This window comes from Panthera tigris, chromosome B1, assembly GCF_018350195.1.
Source record: "Panthera tigris isolate Pti1 chromosome B1, P.tigris_Pti1_mat1.1, whole genome shotgun sequence".
NCBI classification, from domain to species: domain Eukaryota; kingdom Metazoa; phylum Chordata; class Mammalia; order Carnivora; family Felidae; genus Panthera; species Panthera tigris.
In genome coordinates, this window is record NC_056663.1 from 78,132,971 (window position 1) to 78,160,223 (window position 27,253).

At 36.3% G+C, this 27,253-nt stretch overlaps 1 long non-coding RNA gene across 2 annotated transcripts in view; it reads right to left on the reverse strand.

The window, feature by feature from the left end:
• Window positions 1–1,736: 1,736 nt before the first annotated feature.
• The window catches only part of LOC122237656, a 74,633-nt gene continuing 49,116 nt past the window's right edge, over window positions 1,737–27,253 (reverse strand). Inside the window, exons 4-7 of one of the 2 annotated variants that reach the window (XR_006216248.1) lie at window positions 26,356–26,476; window positions 20,784–20,851; window positions 20,207–20,309; window positions 1,737–1,812 (exon numbers count right to left, since the gene is read on the reverse strand). This is a non-coding gene — a long non-coding RNA (uncharacterized LOC122237656). Of the gene's footprint in view, window positions 1,813–20,206; window positions 20,310–20,409; window positions 20,852–26,355; window positions 26,477–27,253 lie in introns of those variants that run through there. The other variant, XR_006216249.1, reaches the window with a different exon arrangement.

A 27,253-nucleotide genomic window follows, 5' to 3' on the forward strand; every position in this document is an offset into this window, starting at 1 on the left:
GATCAATTCAAGAAAAGCAGGTACGAATAAAGAGAGCCAGTGAAAAAGAGAGCCAGCTCAGATTTGCTGCGAGCTAAATTTTGCACACCAAAAAGAAAGCAAGAGAGAGAGAGAGAGAGAGAGAGAGAGAATACCCAGTATCACTCATCTATATTTGGTAGGAAAGACAAAAGCTGAATTGGGGATTGAGGCTTTCTGGGTCAGAGGGCAAAGTTCGCCCTAGGAGTTGGTGGGGTCATGAGTGAGACCCCTTGAAAAACCCAAGGAAAATAAATCAAATCACTGGATTTCTCTAAATAGGAGGAGGTGACTGAGGAGGAGGAAAAGAGGCCAGAGTTAGAAGGGGAGAAGGGAAAACAGAGAAAGGGAGGGGTTTTGAGAAGGAGGGCAGTGGATGGGGACAAAAGGAGAAAAAGCTGCTTGTTTTCAAATCAATACTTCACAAAGAGGATGTCCTTTCCTCAGGGCTATTCCAAGGGAATCACGAATCAGAGTTGCAACCTCTCTAACATCTGTTAAGCAAGGGCAGTTTTAGATTTGCAACAAAATATCTTCTGCCTCAACCCCTTTCTTCTCTTTTACTGGAACCATAAGGCCCTATATCCTGCCCAGCCTGCATTCTGCGCACTGCCCACCTTCTCCCCAGCACTTTCCTCTCTCACACAGTGTCAAGCAAAGTAGAGACACTTACCAGCTTCCCCTCCCAACAGCTGAATTATTCTTCCAAACTTTTATTTTGATAGTAAAGTGGTTCAAGGTATGTTTGAGGGTTGTGGAAACCCTCAAAAGGATTACAGAATGAAAAAGTTTTGAGAACCATGCTCTAAATAAAGAATTGGAGACAAAAACCTGTCATAATGAAAAATTAAACTGAACTGCCTCAAAGAAAGCAAAGGAGCAGCCGATACATTGGTGAGCAAGAAGAAAAATTCATATAACATGGGACTGGTAATGACACAGCTTCCTGCAAATGTCTAAGTCTCTTTCTGCCTGGCATGTGGTAGGGAAATGTAAGGAGAATTTACAGCCATGTGATAGTAACATGCAAAATCAAGTTTATTTCTAAATTTGAAATTTATTGTCAGTAACTTCTACCATAAATAAACCTACATGAATGAATGGGTCTGATAACCCAGAGCTCAGGGGACTACAAAACCAGGCCTTTCCCTATTGTGAGGTCTTTGAAGTTTGTCTTTTTCAAATAATCAATATAGTAGTATGCTAGTGAAGGTCCCAGGGAAAAAAAACAAAAACAAACAAACATGATTATGTACGGGTTATGTGACCTTGGGAAAGTTAATCATTCTCCATTAGTTAATGTGTTTAGTGGAAATAATAATACCTACATCACGGAGATGAGATGAGGATTAAGATTTTAAAAATAGTCATTATTTGTGAGTGCTTTCTATATGTCTTAGGTAGGATATTAATGACTTTACTCTCATTCATTAATCAAATCTCTTTTATTCTCCCCCAATCCTGAAAATCCTACTAGCTGATTCTTACCCCTAACCCAAGTGTTCAGGATTTTCAGATTCTCTTTCTCTCTCTTCTTTCTTTCTCTTTTCTGATTCAAAAAAGACCTGAATATCCCTCTTAACCAACCTAGTGGATAGTAATGGGACCAAAGCAATGTTTCAGGCACTGGGTTAGAAGCTGGAGAGACAGACTAAGACATGGTTTCTACCCTCTAATGATTTACAATTAATAAATCAGGCCTGGAGAACTGATCCTACCTCTCCAAATCTCCACAGCTCCAATCCTCAGCCTCCAGCCTACGTTCCTCTCCTATTTTCCTCTACCCATGAAACACTGCAAAAAAATAAATAAAATAAAATAAAAAATTTTTAAAAATGTATTTTTAGTAAGAAGTGAAGAAATGAAGTAGGATAATGGTTCAGCTTTGGTGGGCAAGTCTGTGAGCATGTTTCTTTTGACAGAAGAGTCTTTTGGTTCTTCTGAAATCATACCCTAGTCAGGCTCTTGATCTGGTCGATCAAGACAGATCTGATTTTCAGGGTAAATGGTCAATATCCTTGCAACCATTTCTGAATAAGAGCAATCAGAGGTTTCCCACCACCAACTGTTCAACATTCATGAAGAAATATCCCAAAAGTATTAGAAATGTGGAGTTTTCTGAATGAGGATGAGATGTACACTAGGAAGTTGTGGTAATCAGTGGAAGTGTAGCTCCTTGGGACAGAGGAAGATTTTGGATTCAGAAAACCTGGTTTTGAATGTCAACTTCTCACTGAGTGGGATCATGGGCAAATTGATTAACTTCTCTGAGCACTATTTCTCTATCTTTGTAAAATGAACACTATAATACTTTTGTCTCACGGTTGCTCCCAAAATTCAGTAAGACAATTATGTAAAACACCTAGACATATAAGTGGCCAATAAATGGTAGCTGTTACCACTATTACTCTCAGTGTGGAAATCACTAATAAAACTTCTGAAAAGAGATGTAAGGCAAACCTGTTCCCTTTGTCCTCATTCCAAGGCCTTCCACACATGCTTTCTCCACATTTTTACATCATATATTTTTTTAAAACCATGATGGACAACTAACTTCTGCATTGTGATGTTGCCAGAATCTTTTTCTGCTTAGTGAACTTTAATTATTCCTGAATTACATTAGGATTCCCATGGAATTACTTATTATAGCCACACAGTGCCAAAATGAGTCACCATGATTAAATCTGTGAGAATGGCTACCAAGGAAACTATGTATGAATTTCCATCCTGTAAAGTATTCGGTCACATGAAACCAACTTCCAATGAGTAACATGAGTAATATCTCAGGGATTTTATGGCATCATAGACGGTGAATAAGTAGTTTTATATATCAACTAGTACAGTGACAATATTGATTTATGTCCTATGGTGTATTTCTTTTTAAATAATTTAAAATTAGGGGTGCCTGGGTGGCTCAGTCAGTTAAGTGTCCGACTTCAGCCCAGGTCATGATCTCATGCTTTGTGGGTTCGAGCTCCACGTCAGGCTCTGTGCTGACAGCTCGGAGCCTGGAGCCCGCTTCGGATTCTGTCTGTGTCTCTCTCTCTGTGTTCCTCCCCTGCTTGCACTCTGTCTCTCTGTCTCCCAAAAATAAGTAAATATTTAAAAATTTTTTAATAAATAAATAAAAATAAATAAGTAACTTAAAATTAAATTAAAGATATATTTTTATATATCTTTAATCAGTCATACATATCTTTTGATTTTAGGGAACCAATAGAATAAATAACTAAAATTCACTGATGTAATATATGATCATATAGTACTACATAGTTATCCCAAAGCTGTATGTGGTTAAAAATGTTATTTAGCCTTGTAATCTACACAGCAAACAAAGAGTACCAAATCTACCATGCATTTCTAGGAGAAAGAGCACTGAAATAATGAACAAAATATTATTACCTTTTCCTATGACTGAATGGTTTCTTAGAAAACCATTTTTTAATCTATAAATATATTCTAGAGGTCTGTTTTAAAGTTAGCATATAAATTAATATTCACATTGATGGTTTCAGATCTTGGAATTCCAAAATAAGAAGTAATAAAAATAAAACTAGCATGATGTTGTGTATTTCTTGATTCCATAAATATGCAAAAAGTATCTTCATATTTCAATAATATTGTAACTGGATTTGTGCTGACATGATAGCATCATACTTTATTCATGTCGGGTTGGATTCCCTGAATTTTGGTCCCAATTTGCCTCCACTGCCCGATGATATGATTCCTCCTGAATCAGAGGAGGGGCTGGGAGCATCCAGAGGTAGAAAAAGAGGGATTGGAAGGTTTTGAAAGCAAACTCCATGGGAAATTAAGATTCATGGGGCTAAATGCTGGTGGAAGCATTCTATCATTTTACCCAATCTGAAAATGTTTAACTTCAATGCACTGTATTTAGAAGCTACCGTTTCGTGAAGTGGGTCCACATCTGGCAAACCCCTGAATGTTCTGGTTTACTTTTTTGTTTTCCAGGAACAACACAAATATAGATTAAAACTTTTCATACTTTCATGATTTCAGTTGGCTCTACACACCACTTACTCCTTTTTTTTCCCACTTCACATGTGGATGTTTACGTATTGAAGGCACTGAGCTTATTTTGTGTAATTATGAGATAGTATTTACGAAATGTCATTAATATAATTTGTCTAATGTCAAAGCTTATTTATATTATTTGGGGATGTAAAGGATATTGTTTCCATTTGTTTTAAAGGTGACAGAAACTGAAGTTAAGCATTCACTGCTGTCAAGTGAGCTAATGGCAGCCAAGAGATCAGAAATCTTTATTTTAATCCTTTCTACTTCATCACTAACATGGGAAAAGTCTTCAGTCATTTCCGGATTTCTTCCTTTTCTCTCCAATTCCCATTTGTGAATTGGACACACTTCTATTCATATCTTTCTTACACTTTCTGCATTCCCATTAGATTTCAAGGTGGAATACAGGCGGGAAACATGCTAATAGTTTGGGGGCAGAAATGATGCTAATGGAGAGTGGATATAATGGGCTTGCTTGTAGGCATGTCTATAATTTTCTCTCTCTAGTCTCCCATTTCCTATCTTTCACTCCAGTTCAGCAAATCTCTTTGAGGGAAACCCCAGGACTCAGGACGAAGAGCCTAGGTTTTCACACTGGAGAGACTGCCCAAGAGACTCAGAGCCACCCATTTACCTGTTTCCCTCATCTTTAACACGAAGGTAGTAATATGCTTATTTCATAGCACTCTTACAAGCACTAAACGCATAAGTATCATAACTACTTAAGCAGCAAGACAGAAAGACACAAACAAACCCAGTCCACACTCACAATAAGAACTTAACAAACGGTGCAGTTGTTAACTGGTTTGTAGCTGTTATTCCCACTTGCACCCTTACCCGACCCCTCACCCCACCTGAGCCACCTGCTCTCTCTCTCGTGGAAGTTCTCTCCCCTTACGTGGGCCAGATCTCTCAGTCGCATCGCTCTTTCAGCATACATTGGGTCAAATACTACGATGTACAAGGCATCACTTAGAGAATTTCAGGAAACGCAGCTATGTATAGAACCTTTCTCTAAATAGTGGAGAGTAAACCCACCTCTGCCAGGCCTCAGACCATGTGCTAGCTGAGCATAAGCAAGCCACTTCACTTGCCTGAGACAGACTCCACAAATTTACATGGATGTTAATGCTATCTTTGTTCTAACATTACCTTTTCTGATTATTTTATTGCATTATTACATAAATCAGACTACATAAATTATGAGAATAGATTTTGAAAACTATAATGAGTAAGCTATGAAATGTTTGGTATAAATGTAAAAAAGAATCTCAATTGTGATAAATCGGGGAGAATTTCACACTTTCCATAGGAATATGCAGCTCATGCTTCCTTAATGTCACCCTTCTCTTCAAATTTCAATTCTTACTCTGTACAGGGCTCTTGAAGAACTGACTCTGCCCTGAAGTGTGGGACAATCTTTCTCTCCTTTTATCACCTCATTAAAGTCTAATGAGGTGAGGAGGAAAAAAAGGGTCACATGTTGGCTTTTAAATCTATTCAATATACATTGTTGGAAGTAGCATTTTAAAACCAATATGAAGACAAGCTTGCAAAATAACTATTTTCTAAACTTATTTATTTTTTAAATAGTCATGTGTTTTATTTTATTTTATTTTTTTAATATGAAATTTATTGCCAAATTGGTTTCCATACAACACCCAGTGCTCATCCCAACAGGTGCCCTCCTCAATACCCATCACCCTCTAAACTTCTTTAAAGCACAGGGCTTCTTGGAGTGATATTTGAGTTTCATGCCTTGTATGTCATTATATTTTCTTCCTGATTTTACCACAGTGTTCAAATGTCAGGCTCCAATTCGCATCTGAATCCAACCCTCCACTCAGTCTATCCATGCAGACTGGTTGGATTAGGTAAACTGAAGTCCCATCAAGATAAAGTTGCCCTGAGGGGCACAAGAGGGCATTACAGAGAATCAGGTAAACTGTGAATGGAGTCTTCTGTGTGAAATAAATTAACTATAAAAGGCCCCAGGTGGCTTTTCCTATCTTCCAAGAATTAACAAAGTTTCATTGTTATGGAATAAACTTGTGGGATTTTTTTTTATGACAGAATAAATGTTGCACATACACTATATAATTCATTCCATCCTGGCAGGAAATGGTCTCCAATTTTCTCTGGGGAACTGTACAAACATCTGGATAATCTTGAAATCTTTTAATATGAAAGAGTGGTAATTACCCCCAAACTTACTACTTCCCATGTTTATTTCCTCTTTTCTAATGATTAGAAATGTCTTTCTTTCTCAGTGAGGATTTAAAGATTGGTTATGAAGGAATTAATTTTGAGAGGTGTCCACAAAGGACACAGGGCCTCATCCCATGAAAATTCACAGAAAGATACTTTTTGCTATTTTTCTTCAAGGCAGCCAAAGTTCCTAATTTTACAGATGTTCTTTTTTTTTTTTTTTTTTTTTTAGTTTCCTTTGTTTTTGAATGTTGAGCTGAAGTGACTTTTTAATTTAATGAGTAGAATTATACGGTTGTTTATATTTAGCTCCACATTCTCATTCATCACTATCCCATGGAAGAATTTTGACAAGCAATGTACAAATGTGACATGGGTACAAAAGCATATCTCAGAGGCCTGGAATCTCTGGGTGAATGCCATCCGCACTACAGTGCTGCATAACTGGAGGAGAATTTCCAGGGAGTTACATGCGGCATGAATCTAGCTTTGACGTTTTGCTCTGTAATACTTTTTTTGCTTCATAGAAAGCAATAGGAGTCTCTTTCTCTCACTTTTTTCTATGTTCTTTTTGCTACAACTTTTTATGTGTTCTCAAGTGTTGGTTCTTTATTCTTTTACTCGACTCTTTTTTTTAAAGTTTAGTTGGCAAAATTTTAACTAACTGATCACAAGTACTTTCTTCCATTCCTCTCTTGCTATACCTGAGCATTTTTGTTTTGCTTGTTTTGCTGCTTTATTTTTTTTTTAATGTATTTATTTTTAAGAGAGAGAGTGCAAGCAGGGGAGGGGCAGAGAGGGAGACAGAGAATTCCAATGCTTCTCACTGTCAGTGCAGAGCCCAAGGTGGGGCCTGAAATCACAAACCATGAGATCATGGCCTGAACCAAAGTTGGAAGCCCAACCCATTAAGCCACCCAGTCACCCCATGTCTCTTTATTAATATTACACCTAGAGCTATATTATTGCCCTGTGTGGCCTACATTTGAATTCCTTTATTTTCTTTGCGTTGGTTTTAGTACCCTCTGTTGAATTACAAGGGCCTTGAAGGGAGAGGAAGAGTTGAGTGGTCCAGTTGGTTGCTGTGTCACCAAACTTCTTTTTGTTAGGAAGGCATTTTTTGAACTTTGACAAGTCTGATAATCTTTTGGGACCTCAGATTCTTAATCTGAGATAATAAATTATATGTGCTGTCAATTGGCTCATTATGGAGTAGTTATTTCTCCTAAAGTATTTGAAGGTGTAATTTGTATTGAATACTTACTAGCTTAGAATAATAAATATTTAATGATACCTAACATATGCCTGCCACCATGCTGTGTGGTGGGGGCAGAAAGATGGATTGGGATTCCTTCCTCAAGGACTGTTTTGAAAGACAGACTTAGATAGAAGAATAGTTTCAATAAACCATGGCAAAGTGTTTACAAGTATCTAACTATTTTTTTAAGTTTTTATTTATTTATTTTGAGAGACAGAGATAGCACAAGCAGGGGCGGGGGAGAGAGAGAGAGAGAGAGAGAGAGAGAGAGAGAGAGAGAGAATCCCAAGTAGGCTCTACACTGTCGGCGTGGAGCCCCATGTGGGGCTCAAACTCATAAACAGTTGAGATCGTGATCTGAGCCTAAATCAAGAGTCAGATGCTTAACTGACTGAGCCACCTGGACACCCCACAAGTATCTAATTCTTTACTAGTAACTGTTGTTAAAATTGACTAAAGAAGACAGTGTAGGTAACACAAACAAACTTTATTTAATACTTTATAAAACAGTCTCCATTCAGAGAACTGCAAAATGGGGTGGAAGGCAAGAAGCTTTTACAGGAAAAAGAATAAAGAAGAAGAAAGAGAAAAATAGAAAATATCTGATAGGCTGGGGCCACATGGTCAACCTTGTTGGGGGTGAGAAGGCCCAGGGTTGGCTTAGTGTTTGGGGACTGGCTGATGGCTTACTGCAGTTCTGATCAAAAGGAGCATTTCCGGGGACAGGAAAGTTACCTAAGTTTCAGTTTGCTGTTGTGATACCCACAGGCAGGAATGGCTCCATCTTGGGCATAGAAAGTTATTTCAACAGTGTTAAATATGTTTGTGTATCATTATGCTATTTTTTAACATTCTGTGTTGTAATAATGGTAAATTAGAGAGGAGAAATAAATTTCCAACATAATCTAGTCTTTCTGGATCCAAGTAGAATAATCCAAACAACACTGAACAAATTTTACCCAATTAATACCAGTCATTAACTCTATTTTTAAAAAATATATTCTTTATCTAATAAGTATTCACTTTTGCTTCGTTTTAATCCATAGATTTCCTGTTTTAAATGGAGAGAAAGGAAGAGTTAATTAACATTTGTTGGACACCTATCACGTGCTTAGTATGATGCTGAGCTGAGTGCTTTAAAAGCATTATTTCAATCAACACACAGAACAACTATCCAAAATGGGCTTTGTGAATTCTAATTTAAAGATATGGAAGTCAGACTAAGACATCAGATGATCTTCTCAAGGTCACCCACCCAGAAAATGTTAGTTAATATTCATACCCAGTTTCCCTCATTCCAAAGCCCATGCTAATTCTGTTACATTGCATTTCTACTCCAAATGAAAATCACAGAAGTTCAAATAGCACTTTAAAGCTATATAGAACTTTAATACCCTCTGAGTCTAACTACCTCAGCCTATGGATGAAAAAAAAATAAGGCCTGGAGAGTTTAAATGACTTGCTAGAATTCGTTCTGCTAGTTGATGTCAGAGATTGAAGTAGACACGATTTCTTCTCTAAGACAAGTCCATGTTCTGGAATAGTCTATCTGAAAATACAGGAATAAAAAATAAAAATAAAGGAATGAATTCCCTGCTGCAGGAAATGCTTAAATAGAGATGTGATGATTAAAAAGATTACAGAAGCATTTTTTAAGGGAAGGAAGTTTGGATTTGAAGACCTGAAAGCTTCCTTCTATCTCTTCCATTCTTTAAGGCTATATAATTAAGAATGCGTTTCCATTATCTTCTCTTCAATTAAAAATAAATGAAAATTGGGGCATCTGGGTGGCTCCGTTGGTTGGGCGTCCGACTTCGGCTCAAGTCATGATCTCATGCGTGGGTTCGAGCCCCACATCGGGCTCTGTGCCTAGAGCTCAGAGCCTAGAGCCTGCTTCATGTTCTGTGTCTCCCTCTCTCTCTGCCCCTCCCCTGCTCACACTGTCTCTCTCTCTCTCTCTCTCTCTCTCTCAAAAATAAATAAAAAACATTTAAAAAAATAAATGAAAATGGAAATATAGCATACGAAAATTTGTGGAACGCAGCAAAAGCAGCTTTCAGAGGGAGGTTCATAGCAATGTGTCCACCTCAAGAAATGAGAAAAGTCTCAAACAACCTGACCTTACACCTTAAGGACTTGAAAAAGAAGAACAAAGCCCACAAAAATTAGTAGAAGAAAGAAAATAACAAAGATTACAGCAAAAATAAATTAGAGACTAAGAAGACAATAGAGATCAATAAAACTAAGAGCAGGTTCTTTGAAAAGGTAAATAAAATTGACACGACTTTCACTAGACTTAACAAGAAATATAGAGAGGGAACTCAAATAAAATCAGAAATGAAAGAGATGTTACATCTCTCTGCTTATATTGTCCTTCTGTTCTTAAATGTTGTCTACTTTATCCATTAGAACCCTTGGCTTATTAATTATAAATATTTTAAATTCATGGTTTGATAATTCCAACATCTTTGCTGTACCTGAGCCTAGTTCTGATGTTTGCCCTTTCTCTTCCAATTGTGTTTGTTGCCTTTTAGTATATCTTGTAATTTTTTCTCAATAGCTGGGCATGATGTGTCAGGTAAAAGACACATTCCTAAAAGTTCTTTTAGGAATATAGTGGTAAGGTGTAGGTGGAAGGGAAGAAGTGTTTTCTACTCTTATAACTAGTTGTCAGTCTTTTAGTGAACCAGTGCTTCTGGACTGTGAAGTTCACACGTGCTTCTTAGTTCCCCCCATCTTCTCATTACCCTTAGATGGGAAAGGATGACTAGGTTGGGTGGACCTGGATATTTTCCTTCTTCTACATGGCAGTCTAGAGTGGGCTCTAGTTAGGTATTTTCTTTCCTTCACATGGAAACTAGAGTCAGCTGGAGTTGAATATTTCCCTTCCCCTCAGGTTAATTAGGCTCTGATAAAACTCCATCAGGTTAGGTTCTCATTAACTAGTTTCTCCTGGGGGCAGACCTTATTAAGAAGAGCATAATTCTCGGGGCGCCTGGGTGGCGCAGTCGGTTAAGCGTCTGACTTCAGCCAGGTCACGATCTCACGGTCCGTGAGTTTGAGCCCCGCGTCGGGCTCTGGGCTGATGGCTCGGAGCCTGGAGCCTGTTTCCGATTCTGTGTCTCCCTCTCTCTCTGTGCCTCCCCCGTTCATGCTCTGTCTCTCTCTGTCCCAAAAATAAAATAAATGTTGAAAAAAAAAAGAAGAGCATAATTCTCTACCATATTTCAAAATGGTTCCTTTCTCTGCTCCCTGCCAGAAGCACAAAGGGATTTTTCTCCAGTATTCACTCTAAGAACCTGGTAGATATATCTGGGAGGTGGAACCTAGGAGTGTGCAGGTCTTCTCCCTTCTACCATGACCATGTCACCCCAGGGTTTTTGCCATTGAGAGTTGTTCACATGGAACCTCAAGCCATTTGTCAACTGAAGTTCAGGTCTCTCTACCCTCGTTCTGAGGAGGTTTCAGCTCACGAGTTTCTGCTCTGGTAAGTTGTAATTCTTTGTATTTTTCTATCAGGCATGCCAACTTTGGGGGGCAGCAGTTTGCCTTGTGACCTCACCTCTCTTATGGATCTAGGATGGATTGTTGATTTTCAGTTTGTTTAGCTTTTTGCTGTTAGGACAGAGTGGCAAATGCCAAGCTTTTCACATGCTGTACCAGAAACTGGAAGTCTTGGGTTTTTAATTGTTGATAATTATTATCATTTTTCATGTTCTACGTTTTTTTTAGAGCTCATCTTCTCTAGTCTTACAGCAGAATAGAGGGTAAATTCTGAGAGGTAAGGACGATTCTCTCTCAAGATCTCTTTTGCTAGTTCAGTCTCTCTCTCCCTCTCACCTTCTCCTTCTCTGAGTCTTCCTTTCCTTCCTCTTTCCCTTATCTCGTTCACACACACACATAGAGTTAAAATGTCGTGTGTCCTTGTCTTTATGCAATCCATCATCAAGTTTATTAAAATAATGGCAGAAAAATTTGTAAGCCTAGTAGTGATAAACCAGGCACTGGGTTTTCCCATACTCTATCCCAATATTTAATTTACTTCTTATACACAGAGTCCTTTGTTTTGTACAATTGGTTTCTGACCTATTTCCCTTCAAACAAATATCCCTTTAAACCTTAAATATAGAAATAGTATGAGAAAATATTTTCCCCTTATTTTCCTTTAAAAAATATTCTCTTTAATACAAATTGATAACATCAGTTAAATTATTTGGTTACTATTTTAATCTTTTATCATAAAGTATTAGTTAGTATCAAATTGAATCTATGATTCCAGGGCCATTATATTAATTTTTATAATCAGATTCCAGGATTATGGATGGGAGAAAGGATAGATGTAAAATATTTTCTCTTTAATTTTTAATCAATAAGCAACTGACAATTAATGCAGATAAAGTAAAAAAAAATCAGCTTTTAGTTGATTAGTTTTATTTTTAAATTATCATAGGATTTCATGCTTACCATGAATCATTCAAACATAATAGAAGTGTGTTAAATAAGAGCAAGTTTCACTCCTTATATGCCTCCAGACCCCACTGCTCAAAAGTAGCAACTATTAACAGTTTAATTACTACACTCTGGGCATTCTCAGTTTTATACACACACACACACAGACACACGCACACAGAAACAAGATCATACTATACACAATATTCTTCAATTTGCTTTTATCCACTCAACAGTACTGAAAAATTTTTATACAACTACATACAAATCTGCCTCATTTATTTTAAAGTCTAGCTAGTATTCCATCTTATAGATGTGCCATAATTTGTTTAACCATTCTGTGGTTGATAAACATTTAGTCTGTTTTCAATTTTTCACCATTACAAATAATGTTGCAATAAACATCCTTGTACATAAATTATTATAACATGTTTATTTTTACCATTCCCCCTAAAAAAATCTGACAAACCCACAATGTCAAACTAAACAAATGCTTCACTGTCTATCTCCAAGGTTAATTAAGCTGCAGAGTACCCAGTTGGGCAGGGTCCTACAGGGGAAAAAAACACACAGCGTGCACCTTAATACACTGGCCACAGAGGACTTGAAGACCCTGGAGATCAATGGATCTTACTATGCTCTCAACAAGGAAAGAGCCCATTTAGATACAGGCTGGGATCCACAGTTCATGTTTATAAAGGGAGGGAATAAATGGGAGGAGAAAAAATGAATATCTCAAAGCGTAGTGCCTGAAATATCAAACACACCAAAGGGCATCTGAGGTAACTCAAGGGGAGCGGGGTGGTGGAAAGAAAAAAAAAAAAAAACAGAAAACAAACTCTGACACTTCCCAAGCACTTACAGGAAAAAAAGGTCAAAGCTCATATAAGTTTACTGACTCCTTAGGGATTACACACCCTCAAAAGTGATGTAGTCATCCCTTTTCATGAGTTTTAAACTACTGCAGTAGATTCTAATAGCAAGTGCCATATACAAAAGTAGCAATGTGCAATGTCCCGTGCAAGCAACACTTTGATTACTGGCAGAATACTCGATCTCCTAGCACTGCTGCATTTCTGTCGTATGTTGGAAACCTCCCCCAAACTTTGTTCCTCCTCTCCAATGCCAGATCTTCTTTAACATGACAGTTCTGCTACAATCTTTAAGCAATTGCAATGTGTCTAGTATTATGCTAAGAATCCTTTGGACATTATCTCATTTAATGCTCATAACAGTACTATGAAATCAACACAGTTATTATCCTCATTATCCAGACTCAAGGAGATCAGTGCTAATAAGTGGCAGAACCAGGGCTTAAATCCAGGTGGACATGCTCTAAAGCCCATGTGTCTAATCACATCTATTTTATTCTGAATGTTCAAGGAAGAAATCCTCAGATTGGAGTGACAGAACCCTGTTAATACATGGCAATGAGGGGAGAACTATTTTATTTCCATTGGCTTTTGTCTTAGTTATTAGGGAAACTAATTCTCAGATTGTCAGAAGCAAAGTATTGGTGAAGAGGCCTTAAAGTCCAAAGAAAAGAGAAGAATGAGCCCTTCAAAATGTGTTTGAAATCTTTCCAAAAGTTCTAAAAGAATACCAAATATGACTGTTGAATCAAATTTGAAATCTTTGAGGAGTCATAAAGAATGAAATAAATACATAATAGAAAACAGACAAAGATCTGATATTCAAAGAGACTATGGATTTTAAAATTTCTATCAAGGTGTATTTAGCAAACTGCAGAATTTCAGGACTGATTATCAAAAACATTTCTTATATGAAAACAAAACTCTCTAGACACATCCACAGATTTAAAAGGGGGAAATACTGTTTGTTTTATCTGTTTGTGATGGATCAATTTACCTGGATGTTGCTGAAGTCTCTGATTACCATTTTGCAGAAAAGTCTTTAGTAAAAGCTTTCATGATGGAGGTATACAAGAGCTAAAAAAACCTACAAGGTCAATGATAATGCAGTTTGCTAAAAGACTGATCATTTCAACCATTAAACCTAAGATTGCTGGTTAATTGTCCAATGTCCAAAACTAAAGTCTCTAATAATAACTTGTAGCAAATACAGTGGGCAGCAGATTCAGGATTTAAACAGTTTAAGCAGGATGTCCAGGCCTAAATCTAGATAGAAAAAATCTGATGAAGATAAATAAAAGTAAAATATTTGAAACAGTTTATTTCTCCAGGTAACTTTGGATAATACCTCCTAATGACATGATTGAGCATTTGTGATAATATCTGAAAAACAGGACAAACGAAACAAAGTTCTACCATAAGTTTAATTAAATAAACAACACTACATTGGGCATATATAAAGCTTTAAATAGATAATACATAAAGATACAGAATAATTGGACAATCTCAAGCTGCATGACTCCGTGACCTTACTGCATCCAATATTTCATTCCTTTCCTAGGCTGGAAAAATATTCTATACTTTTTATCTCCTACTTCCTTCTTTCTTCATTAACCTACTTTGTTGAAAACATACTGCAAATACTGACTTTTATACCCTTTCCCCCCGCAAATTGCTAGCTATGATATTTACCAAGACCATGTGCGGGTCAACCTAATAGCCATTTGCCCCCTTTTCTTGCTGTTAGGCCCACAATTTGCTCTGGGGTCTATCCTTCCCCATTTAATTCAGATAAACTGTGAAGGGTCATAGTCAGTTATAGAGTTTCATCTTCCTTGTCTATGATTGGTTTGGGGCAAGGGCATGCAATCCAGGGCCAATAAGACCTAGATACATTCATCCATTCATTCCACAAATATATACCCACTACATGGCAGACACTAGGTCCGGGAGAAACAGCAGTGAGCAAAGCAGAAACGTCTCTGCTCACATGGGTCCCAGATTTTAATTGGAGAAGAAAAAAATTAATAGAAAATGTTTGTGGGAAAATATTCTTCACTTTTAATATATTTTTTAATGCCAGGGGAAGAAATTGTTCTTTCTTTTTCTCTGACATTGATCAATAGGATGTGATGCTTAGAGCTTTAGCAATGCAGAGAGGAGCTACCCAACCCAGCTAGGACAGCAATGCAGAAACATGGAGAGAGCCATCACTGAGCTGCGAAGCTAATCAACATGGCCACTATAATGTTTCAACCACTTACTTGTGTTTGAGTTTTCTATTACATTCTGTTGAGTGTATTCTAACTGTTATGATATGGTATACAGGTTTGGTAGGAAAGATTTCAGAGCAATCTACCTGATCTCTGACCATTTTTTTACAGGTAGAATTTTATATATAGAATGAAAACATACAACCAGCCCACTAAGATAAGAATATACATCCTTTGTAAATATGCTTCAGTATAGGCCTAGATTGCTGTTGTCTGGAACTGGAAGGGGAGGTATTTATCATCACAGAGATTAGGGATATTTTGAGGCTCTCCTTATCTGTATGCTTATGGTAACTATGACTCATCCATAATCATAATCTATCTAACTATGTGTGATGTATACTTTAGAAGATGATTCAGAAATTCTAATTTGAGGTCTTAATTAAAATTATTTAATGCTGAGAATATTAGCTGAGGGAAAACATTTTTATGCAGGTACAGACATGGACAACATAACTAACATGGACTTCCAAAAACTAGTGAGGAACTATGTTATTTTCCAAAATGTTGAGGTGATAAGGCTAAAAGCAGGGATGTACTTTCTATGATTACAGAGGGAAAAATTCCCTTATGGAGGACAGAAGAGGAGTAACTTACTGGATAATTATTGAATGAATGAATATTTTAGCATTTACAATTCTGTGATGTATATTTATGGTTTCTTTGACACAAAGGTATAGCCCTCATCTTTCAAAAATTTATTTTTCTGCTGATGACACAAGAGATCAGTCAATCACCCTCTTTTTCTTTCCATTTTTCCCCTCCCTCGCACCCTTCCCCCCTTTCTTTCCTTCCTCTACTCTTATTTATTTATTTATTTATTCATTCATTTAAGCAAACCATGAGTGCCTTTTCTGGAGCAGATATTGTGTGCAGTATATGAATAAGACTGTAAGACAGAGTTCTTGCCCTTAAGAAGCTTATTAGACTCCAAGAAAAGAAAAGATACATTTAAAGTTTCATGTTTTGCCTGGTGAATGTTATTGGGTCAACAGTGAATGCTACTGAAATCCAAAGTGAGGAGAGGGAGAGCTAGGAGCAGAATTCATGTGAAGATACATAGAGAAAAAAGTGGTTTTTGAATTGAATTTAATAAGGTGATAAGAATATGTAAAGGGAGAGGAAGCACGATGAAGGCTCGGGAAAATGTAGAACAGAAGTATGCATGTACAGATGTATATATGATACTCTAAGGGCAGTGAATAGCTTGCTTTATTGAAGGTCTGTGTTTCCTGTGGAAGAGTCACAAGAGTCAAGTTTGGACAAGTAGAGTGGGGTCATGTAATAGAAGACTTTGAAGGGCAGGCCAATTCTTGGTCTAAAGCTATAGGCGATAGGGAGCCTACAATTTAACCAGGGCAAGAATTACAGAACCTGAGAAGAATGATCTGTCATTGACGCAGACAATGGAAAACAAACTTGATTCCTTACTGGGCTGTGATGTTTGAGTTGAAATAAGATTTCTAAAGAAGAATAAATAAGTGTGGGCCGAAGTACCTGTGATGGTGTAATTTATGATAAATATATATTTTGTCATTGTCCAGTTTCTGGCACACAGCTCCTAAAACTCTTGGAATTTCCTGTGATGAGAATGATAAAGGTGTATTTGGTTGTATTAGTGAGGTGACCTTTAGGAAGCACCCAAGGATGGTGACTGCTTGCCCTTGTAACCAACCTTTATGATTACAGGGTTGGAACTTTCAACTCTGCCTAAACTCCTCCCCCAGAAGAGAGGTCCAATCACCAATGGCCAATGATTTAATCCGTTGTGCCTATGTAATGCAGCCTCCATAAAAACCCAAACGTACAGTGTTGGGAGGGCTTCCACATTAGTAAACTTACAGAGGTGTTGAGAGAGAGGTGTGCTGGGAGAGCATGGATGCTCCATCCTTTCCCCCACACCTCTTCCTATGCATCTCTTCCACCTGGATATTCCCGAGTTACATCCTTCTATCATAAACCAGTAATCACAATCTAATAACTAAGATATTTCTTTGAGTTCTGTGAGACCCTCTAGCAAACTAGCCAAACCCAAGGAGGGAGCTGTTGAGACTTCTGACCTGTAGCCAGTTAGTCAGGAGCACAGGTGACAACCAGGACTTGTAATTGTGTCTGAAGGTAGGGGGCGGGAGCATCTTAGGAGACTGAGCTCTTAACCTGTGGGATCTAATGCCGTCTCCAGGTGGTTAGTATCAGAATTTAGTTAATTGCTTGGTAGTGTTGGGAAAAAGCACATACTGCAACTGGAATTAGATTAGTAGTATCACAATGAAAACAGGAAGAATTAGGTGTTTATACAGTTTATATGGGAATCTGAGACTCCCATAATAATAGTGAATAGCAGTACGAATATTTTTAACTGTTGAAGTTTGATTATAGCATGGATAAGAATAGTAAATAATTTAAGCAACAGACTCACCAAATGCATTATTACTTCAAAAAAGTGAAGTTTTGAATTTCAAAACCATAACAAAATGTTAGTTTAAAAATACATACTCTATTTAACTCATTCATTATGTTCAATTGTTTCAAAATACAATTTTTTAAATGCTAATTTTTATGACAAAAATTCTATTAATGAATTGAGTAGTCTTCTAGAAAACCTTTTATTAATCCAATCACATCCTATAACCACTATAAAAGCTTGGGAATGCTAATAAGAGAAGGAATGGTTTTACAAAATGAAATATCCTAACACAAAGCTACTGAGATTGTGCTATTCAATAGTTTCAATGAAGAAATGCTAAATATTGTCAAAGGTCTCTCCAAAGCCAAAGCCCTGGGGCATAACACACTCCTCCAAGAATTATGTTCTAAATTAGCTAGTGTTCTTCTCGATCATTTATTAGAACTTTATAACCAGAACTTGAAATTAAAAACCATCCATATTACACATTCTGTCAATATTTTATGCATTATATTAAGAAGGAAAAACTGCTACATTTTAAATTTCTCTTTGGCTCTCTGCCTCCAAAAACACCAGTTTGGGAGGTATGACTCAGATTCTCACCTGGCAGGTAGAATACAAAATGTTCTCTTTTCACTTGTAAAGACAAGCCTGGACTCATGCCAGGGAGAATCTCTCTGGCTAATGTATGACAGTTCATTGATAATATTTTAAACATGGGCCTTTTTATTGAAATAACTAATTAAAAAATATTTAGTGAAAGTGAGTACATTGGTTAAGCTTACTTAAATGACTTTCTTCAACTTGAAATCCAATGTGAAAGTTTTGTCAACTGCCAATAATTATATCCCAAAGGAAAGCAAAGGATAAAGAGTTATGGCATCAAGAATTTTCCAAAGGTGAAAGAGTATACCTATTAGAAGTAAGAAAATTGAGAAGCACTCACAAAGGAATATAATAATGTTCCTTCCAATTCTCCTCCCAAAGTGTGTAATTATTACACATATGCAAATTGAAAGAATAATGATGCTCTTCTGTTTACACCCTGCCTCTGTTCCCTTCTAATGTACTCACACCTGGGTCAAGCTGAGTGCTATTCAGCTAGAAATAACAATTAGCGAAGCTCTGATACAATGCAAACTTAAACCTACAAAATCTGCTGTGAAGGAGGAGGGATGGGAGAGCAGTTGTCAGCCCTCCCCTGATCTGGCCACTCCACCAATTGCAAATCCTGAATGCGCACAGGAATAGTAGTGAGCACTGTCCCTTGTATGTACCTCCTTCTCATTCCCTGGTTCCTCCAGCATAAATGGGTTACATGAGCTCTTCATCTAATTTTGGAGTGTGATTTCAAGCTTATTTATCAACATTACCTGTTCATGTTTTAGGCACCACCTAAAACTGAATATGCCAACTCACAGAAAAATGTGGCACATATTGTAGGACAAAGTAAGACTACAATTTTGCATAGAGAGTACACTAAATATTTTGTATTCAATAACCTCTGCTCCTTTTTTTAAGAGTAACTATGTCATCATCATGTTTGTTATTTTTTTTAACTTTACAACTACGAGTTGGTCTTAAGGGAATTTTTAGGTAGAGTGAAATCAAGGGCAAGCTTTAATTTTTTTTTTAACGTTTTATTTGTTTTTGAGACAGAGGCAGAGCATGAACGGGGGAGGGGCAGAGAGAGAGGGAGACACAGAATCCGAAGCAGGCTCCAGGCTCTGAGCCATCAGCCCAGAGCCTGACGCGGGGCTCGAACTCAAGGACTGCGAGATCGTGACCTGAGCTGAAGTCGGACGCTTAACCGACTGAGCCACCCAGGCGCCCCAAGGGCAAGCTTTAAATAGGAAATTTTTCAGATAGAAGTTAAGGACATGAAAAGCACTTGCTTTTAAATAGCTGAAATTTAGTTCAAATTTTTTCTCTTCCTGTTTTACCATCTTTAAGATCATGACAGATTGCGCAAAAGCTCAGACAAGCACAGATCTCAGAGACCCCACACAAAAGACTAGCAATATCCGTAATGCTACAAAAACGGTACTTAGAACAACTGAACCTCCAATCTACATAACCGTGTGTTGTGTTTAATGAGGGGCATCACAAAACTCTGTGTATTGGGAACACGTGAGATGGAGGAAGAGTGGGAGTAAACCAATGGCATTGTGAAACTAGGAAGGAAAAAAATAGAATAAACAAAATGTTCCAAGAAGGGAAGGCACATATAATCTTTTCAAAAAAGAACCATCTAGTAAATAAAAATGTGTATTTTTAAAAAATCAATATTTAGCATATATTTAGTCATTTATTTGAGCCCATCAGAAAAAAAAGGTACATCCCAATAATACTTATTCCAGCAAACCAAGTTAGCTTTTTACCTTCTTGTAGGCATTATAATTATTCCCGGTACACATTGCCTTTAGCATGTCAAGAAAAAGTCTTTAATATCCTCATTTTAAAAGATTTACATCATTTCTCTTGTTCCCTAAGATGCTGTCATTTTCATATATCCATCATTAAATGAGTACCGTGCCCCCATTTCCTTTTTCATTCTCAAAGGAAGACTGGACTGGGTTTTATTAGCATTTTAAATCTTTTTCTAAAGGGAAAAAGATAGCAAAAATCAACTAAACTTTTCCCTGTGATATTAAAAATCACTAGGTGGTCTTAAATTTCTTACCTTTATATGCTGTTTTCATGTCAGGAACTGGAGATCTATTTTGAGTTGGCTTTTACCCAAAGAACTTGAGTTGGCTCAAACTTGAACAGGCAAACTGTGGTTTCTTAAAAAAAAAAAAAATCCTTTTGTAACACTTTTACCTGACACTTCAAAAAAAGTGGTAATTCAAATTGCTATTCAAAGACACAAAATAAAAGCAAAAGTAGTATGTTGCTTTTTTTATCCATAAAAAAGGGTTGAGATTGAAAAACTTATTCATAATCACATAAAATAGCCAAGGTGAATAAACCAAATTGGGAGATTAATTAAACAGATCCGTCAGTTAGAAAAATGATGACCAAAATGTGAAACTAAAGGATCATTCTGTATGGCAGACCAGTTGGTTTCATCCAGTTCACCACAGATAACTTAATGTCAGCTAGCTGTCATACAAATGGGTAGTCCATGACACGAGTACCTCCAAGCGAAAATGATGACAGCTTACATACTTCATTGTCTCTGGAAAAACTCAAAGCACACATCTTCCTAGGTCATTGGTTTCAAATCTACATGAAGGTTTCTTGTCAAAATCACCTACACAAGATTCAAGAACACTGGTCCAATTATCTTCTTGATGCAACACTCTATTCTTCATGGAAACCACTCCTATGAATATATACAAGCTTTGTTAGACTTGATCTGGTGATTTAAATGCTAATTCCCTTTATTTGTATATGTCACTTATACAAGGGAGTTTTCTAATATCAGATAACAGAATATAGTAAAAAGTCTAACAGTTCATTTGCTCTAAAATTACTGTAGCTGAAGTTGAGTGTGGTATAACATATTAAGATGAATTTTGTTGTTGTTGTTCTTAATCGTCCTCTTTAAGAGCAAGCTAAGAAACATGTGCCTTTTTCAATCCTGCATTTATAAGCAAAAGTCTTTGTTATCAAGTATTAAATGTATTTCTACCCATAAATATCTGCTTTTGAAAATCTGTTTAAAAATAGATCTCCTATAAGAAAATCATCTCTCTAAAATAACCTATCTATATTACATATTCATACTATATGAATTTTTTGTTTAGGTTGAAATTCTTGCTTAGAGGGTGTCTTATCTAAAATCTAATAAAAGATAATACTAGATAATGAAAATAGGCACTGGATTTATCCAAACCTGGGTTTGGGTTTGTGTCCCGCTTTGTCACTTACTAACGCTATGACTTTAAGAGATTCAATGAGTATTCAGTTTTAACCTGTGAAAATAAAAATAATAATCTCTATCTTGGCAGGTTCTTATGAAGATTACCATAATACCAATTGCAGGGCTTGGTCATAGTGCAGCATAACAATTAAGATCGCAAAGTCTAGAGATAGGCTGCCTGGGTTCAAATCCAAGCCTTACCATTTTTAAGTTGCAACCTTGGACAAGTTATTTGAATTCTCTTTGCTTCAGTTTCCATATCTGAAAAATGGTAATACAGATAGTATCTACTTCCTCAGGCTGTTAAGAGGATTGTTGAGTAAAGCATGTGGATTATTAAATTATACACTTGAGATAGTACCCAGCACAGAATAGTGAATATGCAAATATTAGCCACTACTTTAAAACAATCTAATAAATGACAGATATTATTATGATGATGAAGAGGAAGGGAGAGCCCAGAAGAGGTAGAATCAGAGGAGAAACAGATCAAATGGCTCCATTCCAAGATAGATAACAATGATCCAAAAACAACAGTCCCACTGTGACAAGGTTTAAATCAGCTCTTTTTATCAAAGTCATTTCAGGTCTCCAGAACCTAAAGAATTTTTTTAAATCAATTGTAACCCTGACTGATGCTTTAAAATGGCCCCTTTCATATAACTAATAGTCTATTCTGAAATTTTGAATCTTCTTGATTACATATTCAAACCATGTTTTATACTTCTAATGATCCTTTCTTTGTTCATTTATTTATTCTTGCACACATTTTTCTTTCCAACCATGTTATCAGTTTCTCTGATGGCAAGAATTTTGTGTTATTCACCTTTATAGCCTACCTTTTCCCAAGCTAGGAAGTGTTGTTAAACAGATATTTTATTAAGCTCATATGTATTATCAAGCTTCATTAATGACTTTCATGGTTAATATTTTAGATGCCTAAATGGGACACACATTTTACCACTACTATCCATCTTTAAGCAATGCTTTATCTAATGCTTTAGTTAAAATTTAATTCAAACTTAACTCAAATTTTTAAATCAACCTAGGTAAGAATTTAGTTATCTGTGTTTAAACTTGGATTGGCTTTTATACAAATAAAATTTATTTATTTATTTTTTCAATATATGAAGTTTATTGTCAAATTGGTTTCCATACAACACCCAGTGCTCATCCCAAAAGTGCCCTCCTCAATACCCATCACCCACCCTCCCCTCCCTCCCACCCTTCATCAACCCTCAGTTTGTTCTCAGTATACAAATAAAATTTAAAAGCATCCCAGCTATTCCAAAATTATGAAAGCTATACTCCTATTGCATAACCAAGTCTCAGAAACTTTTATGTGTTTGTACAAGTAAGATAAGCAAGGTAGAAAGATCTGAGGGTTACAGGAAGAACTAAAAAATAGAAATAAGCAAGCTCAATGGATACTTCTTTAGCTCGAAACATTTTTCATCCAGTATATCTTTGATAACTGTTTCATTCCCAGTTGTTTTGTTGTCTCCTTCAGGTATTATCAGTAGCTGAAGTTTGACTTTCTTATTTATTGTGTCTTGATCTCATCACTTTCATTTCTTTGCATAAAAATATGCATTGGTGAACTTCTCACAATTTCCTCTTCACCCCACTGATTTGATTTTTTTCAGCATCAATTCTGCATTTACAAAGCTCTAGTGCGGATTTTAATTCAGTTATTATGTTCTTTTTCTTTTTTAAGTTTATTTATTTTGAGAGAGAAAGCATGTACACAAATACATGAGTGGAGGAGGGGAATAGAGAGTGAGAGAGAATCCCAAGCAGTCATTGAGGATCCCAGCATGGGTCTTGATCCCACAAACCTGAGCCAAAACTGAATGGGATGTTTATCCAACTAAGCAATCCAGGAACCCCTATTCTTTTTTTTTTTTATAAGATTTTATTTTGTTTTTAAGTAAACATACAATGTGGGACTTGAACACATGACACTGTGATCAAGAGCCTCATGCTCCACTGACTGAGCCTGCCAGGAACCCCTAACTTCTTATATTCTAATGACCTGTTTAATATGTTATTTCTCTGCAAGTGTTGCCAAAAGCCAAATATTGCTTTTGTTCTTTAGAATTCAGATACTATTATTTTTAAATAAAGAAAAATTGTTTTACAGAAGTTTTGAAATATAAGTGATAAATATAGCTTATTCACTTAACAAATTTGAGCCCCTACTATGTAATAGACAATGGGAATTTAAAGACAAATGAGACATGTTCCCGACTTCAAGAAGCTTAGTGTAAAGGTGATGATAATGACAATAAAAATAACACATTTAAGGTGCATGTCTAGGTACTAGGCACGGTGCCAAACATTTTAGATGTGTTATCTAATCTTCATAACAATATGAGGTAATGATATACTGATTTCAGAGTAAAAAAAAAATAAAAGCTAAAAGAGGATAACTTGTTGAAGGTTATTTAGACCCATGACTCCAAAATCGATATTTATATCATTTCTCTAACTTCTCATACTTTCCTTTCATTAAGTTAAAACCAACAAATGGCATAACCATAAGCATATTTAAATAATGATTCAGTGAGACTGGTAATATCTAACAGTTGCTAACCAATTTCACTTATTATAGGTTGAACCTTATAAGTGAGAAATAAAAAGTCAAAATTAGACTCCATTATACATATATGTAAATGTACATATATATATATATATATATATATATATGCACACACACACACACACACACACACACATTCAGATAGGTAGATAAAAAGGTTTAGGAGAAAAAAAGTGCAAATTTATTAAAATAACACAAATATATAGCCTTGGTTTCTTCCTTGATCAAACCGGATTTCCTGAAAAATTCCCTTAATTTTCTTCTATTTCCATTTATTCAGTTCTTGTAGTATTTGCAATTTCTATAGAAGTAAGGTCTACAACCTCTAGGGACTCTATTTTTATGAGTATTGCAACCAAGGTTTTCCTTGACCATGGGAACAAAACCAACTTTTAATTCATTCCCTTAGAACAGGGGTCTATAAACTTTCTCTGTAAAAGGCCAGATAGTAAATGTCTTAGGCTTTGTGAACCATTTTGTCTTTGTGACAACTTCTCAACTCTGCCACTAAAATGCAAAAGGAGCCATACATGGTACATCAGCAAATGAGGATGACTGCATTCAGATTAAACCATAGTTATGGACAGTGAAATTTGAAATATTATATAATTTTTACATGTCACAGAACATTCTTCTTCTTTTGATTTTCTCAGTCATTTTAAAATATAAAAATCCTTCTTAATTCGTGATTTCCTTTGTAGCACTTATTGTGTTTATAGATAATTGTTTTTTGTAATTATCTGAATAATGTATGTTCCCCCCTTACACCATAAGTTCCATGAGGACAGGGATCAGGTCTTCATTTTTATTGGTCTGTCTTTGTATTTTCCAGGCCAACTCATGAATTCTGTATTTTGATCCTTTTGTCATTTTGACCCAATTTATTTTGGAGGAAAATTAGTTATTTTTGCCTCATTAAAAAAAAAAAAGAGGGGCACCTGGGTGGCTCAGTCAGTTAAGTATCTAACTCTTGATTTTGGCTCAGGTCATGATCTCATGGTTTGTGAGTTTGAGTACCACATCAAGCTCTGTGCTGACAACATGGAGTCTGCTTGGGATCTCTCTCTCTCTCTCTCCCTCTCTCTCTCAAAATAAATAAATAAACTTAAAAAAAAGAAACTTAAAAAAAAAGAAACTATTTATTGTGTTACGTTAACCTAGATTCATTAATTCTTCTTTGTGTTTTTCAATCACTTGGAACTTCAAGTTACTGCATCACAAAAATTCCTCATTCCTCTGTATGGAATAAAGATGACCACAGAATCTATAGTAGAGGGAGAGTAGTTGAAAGACAAAGCCATCAGCAATGTGATTAATAACTATAAGCTGGGGGCTTCAAATGTCACTGGAAACAAAGGGATGAAAGGGAACCTACTGGGTGTAAATCTTCATTCTTACAGTCCCCAAGAAGTTTTTGGTAAATACCATCATACCAAAGTTTTGCTATATTAAAAAAGTATACTTGTAAGCATTATTACCCCCAAACCAATGATTATGTAGTTTAAAAACAAAAATGAGCATAATCTCCTACAACTCCAAAATGGAAAAGACATTGTAGGGGAAAGAAAGTAAATTTGATAATGGAATTATGTGCATCACACCCCCCCCCAAAAAAAAAAAAACTGAAGCATCAACAGAAGTGCACGTGAAGGGGCTGAAAGACATGAATATTACAAAATGGACAATCTCACCAAATTAAATGTAATGTTCTGGAATACCCTTTCTCTATCTATTAGCTCTAATTCTGTAACCCTTCAAGAAGAAAATGGAACTGCAAGAGAAAACTCCAATTAAGTCTCTGAGCCTAAGGCATATTCAAGCCTTAGTGATCCGACTGGAATGGCTTTATAATTCAAAGGTAATCTGGTGATGTCAATCAGTGCTTTCTCATCATCCTGCATTTTTCCTCCATCAAAAAAAAAAAAAAAAGAAATGAAAGAAAAATGCCTAAACGTGATACAGCTCTAACAAAGAAACATCTAACACAGAGGAAATGCTATTTCCCCTTGACACACTGTTATTAACCAACAAAGAGCCAACTGGAGGGGCAGGTGTTTCCTGGGGAATAGGGGAGATCAGTGAGTCCATTCTCAGAGATTTAAACAGGAGGATGACTGAACCTAGAGGTATGTGTTTTTGTTTTTGTTTTGTTTTCTTTCTTTGATTCCCTGAAAAGACCCAGAAAGAGTGGTATTCCTTCAAATCTTTCCTGTTCAGATTTCAATGAAAGTAAGAGATATCTTGGTTTATTCTTGTTTCCCACAGTCCTTTGGGATACAGAAATATGTATGTAGAGGATCAAACTTTTATGAGGTCACCCTATGAAGCATCAGGCAGGTATTTGAAAAGATGGAAAGATTACCGTCTTAGCTGAGGTTTTTTGATGAATAAGCTTCATCTCAATCCAAGTTGCAATCAGTCAAGGATAAGAGTACATTCAGTCTTCTTGAATGGGTAAACTTTGCTTGAGATCAGTTTTCTTGCTGGCAGGGAAATAAGCTACAATTATGGTATGCTAATGAATATGAATTTCTTTCTATTAAATCACATTTAATTAAGGTATCTGTTTCTGTTTTGTTTTTTAAGTTGTAACTTGTTTTCTTCCCATCACACTGGTGGTCCATGCCTCTGCATGAGGATACAAGGAAAAGGATTATTCCCTTCTGACTAGACAGTGAGCATATGGCCCTGCATGTCCACATCAGAGTATCCAGGTTTTCCCAGCACTTTGGTTCCAGTGATCAAGAAGGTGCTGAATAGTAGACACAAGGCTGGTGAAAACCTTCATTCTTCTTTCTGATAAACCGCTCCCTCCAAGGTTTACTTCCTCCAGGCAGGGCCCGGAAAAACCACACAGCAAGACATTTCTCCCTTTGAAAATGTCTCATTAATCAATCAGACAGGCTTAAAGAGAAGCAAATCAATCTAGGGCCCACTCTTTTGGACATTTTTGGATGTTAAAGGAGGAACTTTGGCACTGATTTCTGAGTTCTTTGTTAAAAGAGATTTTAAAATTGTAAAGCTTTATTAACTTTTTCATGTAAATCAGAAAAAAATATTTCCTTATTTTGAACTTTGAAAAGTAGACAAACACATCTTCTATAACAACTTTACCATGTTCCAAGACATAGATTTAATATCATACAACTTTCAATATCCAAGATGAGCTGATCTCTTAAAATATAAAACGACAGTTGACCCTTGAACACCAAGGACATTAACTGTACTGGTCTACTTAAACACAGACATTTTTCAACAAA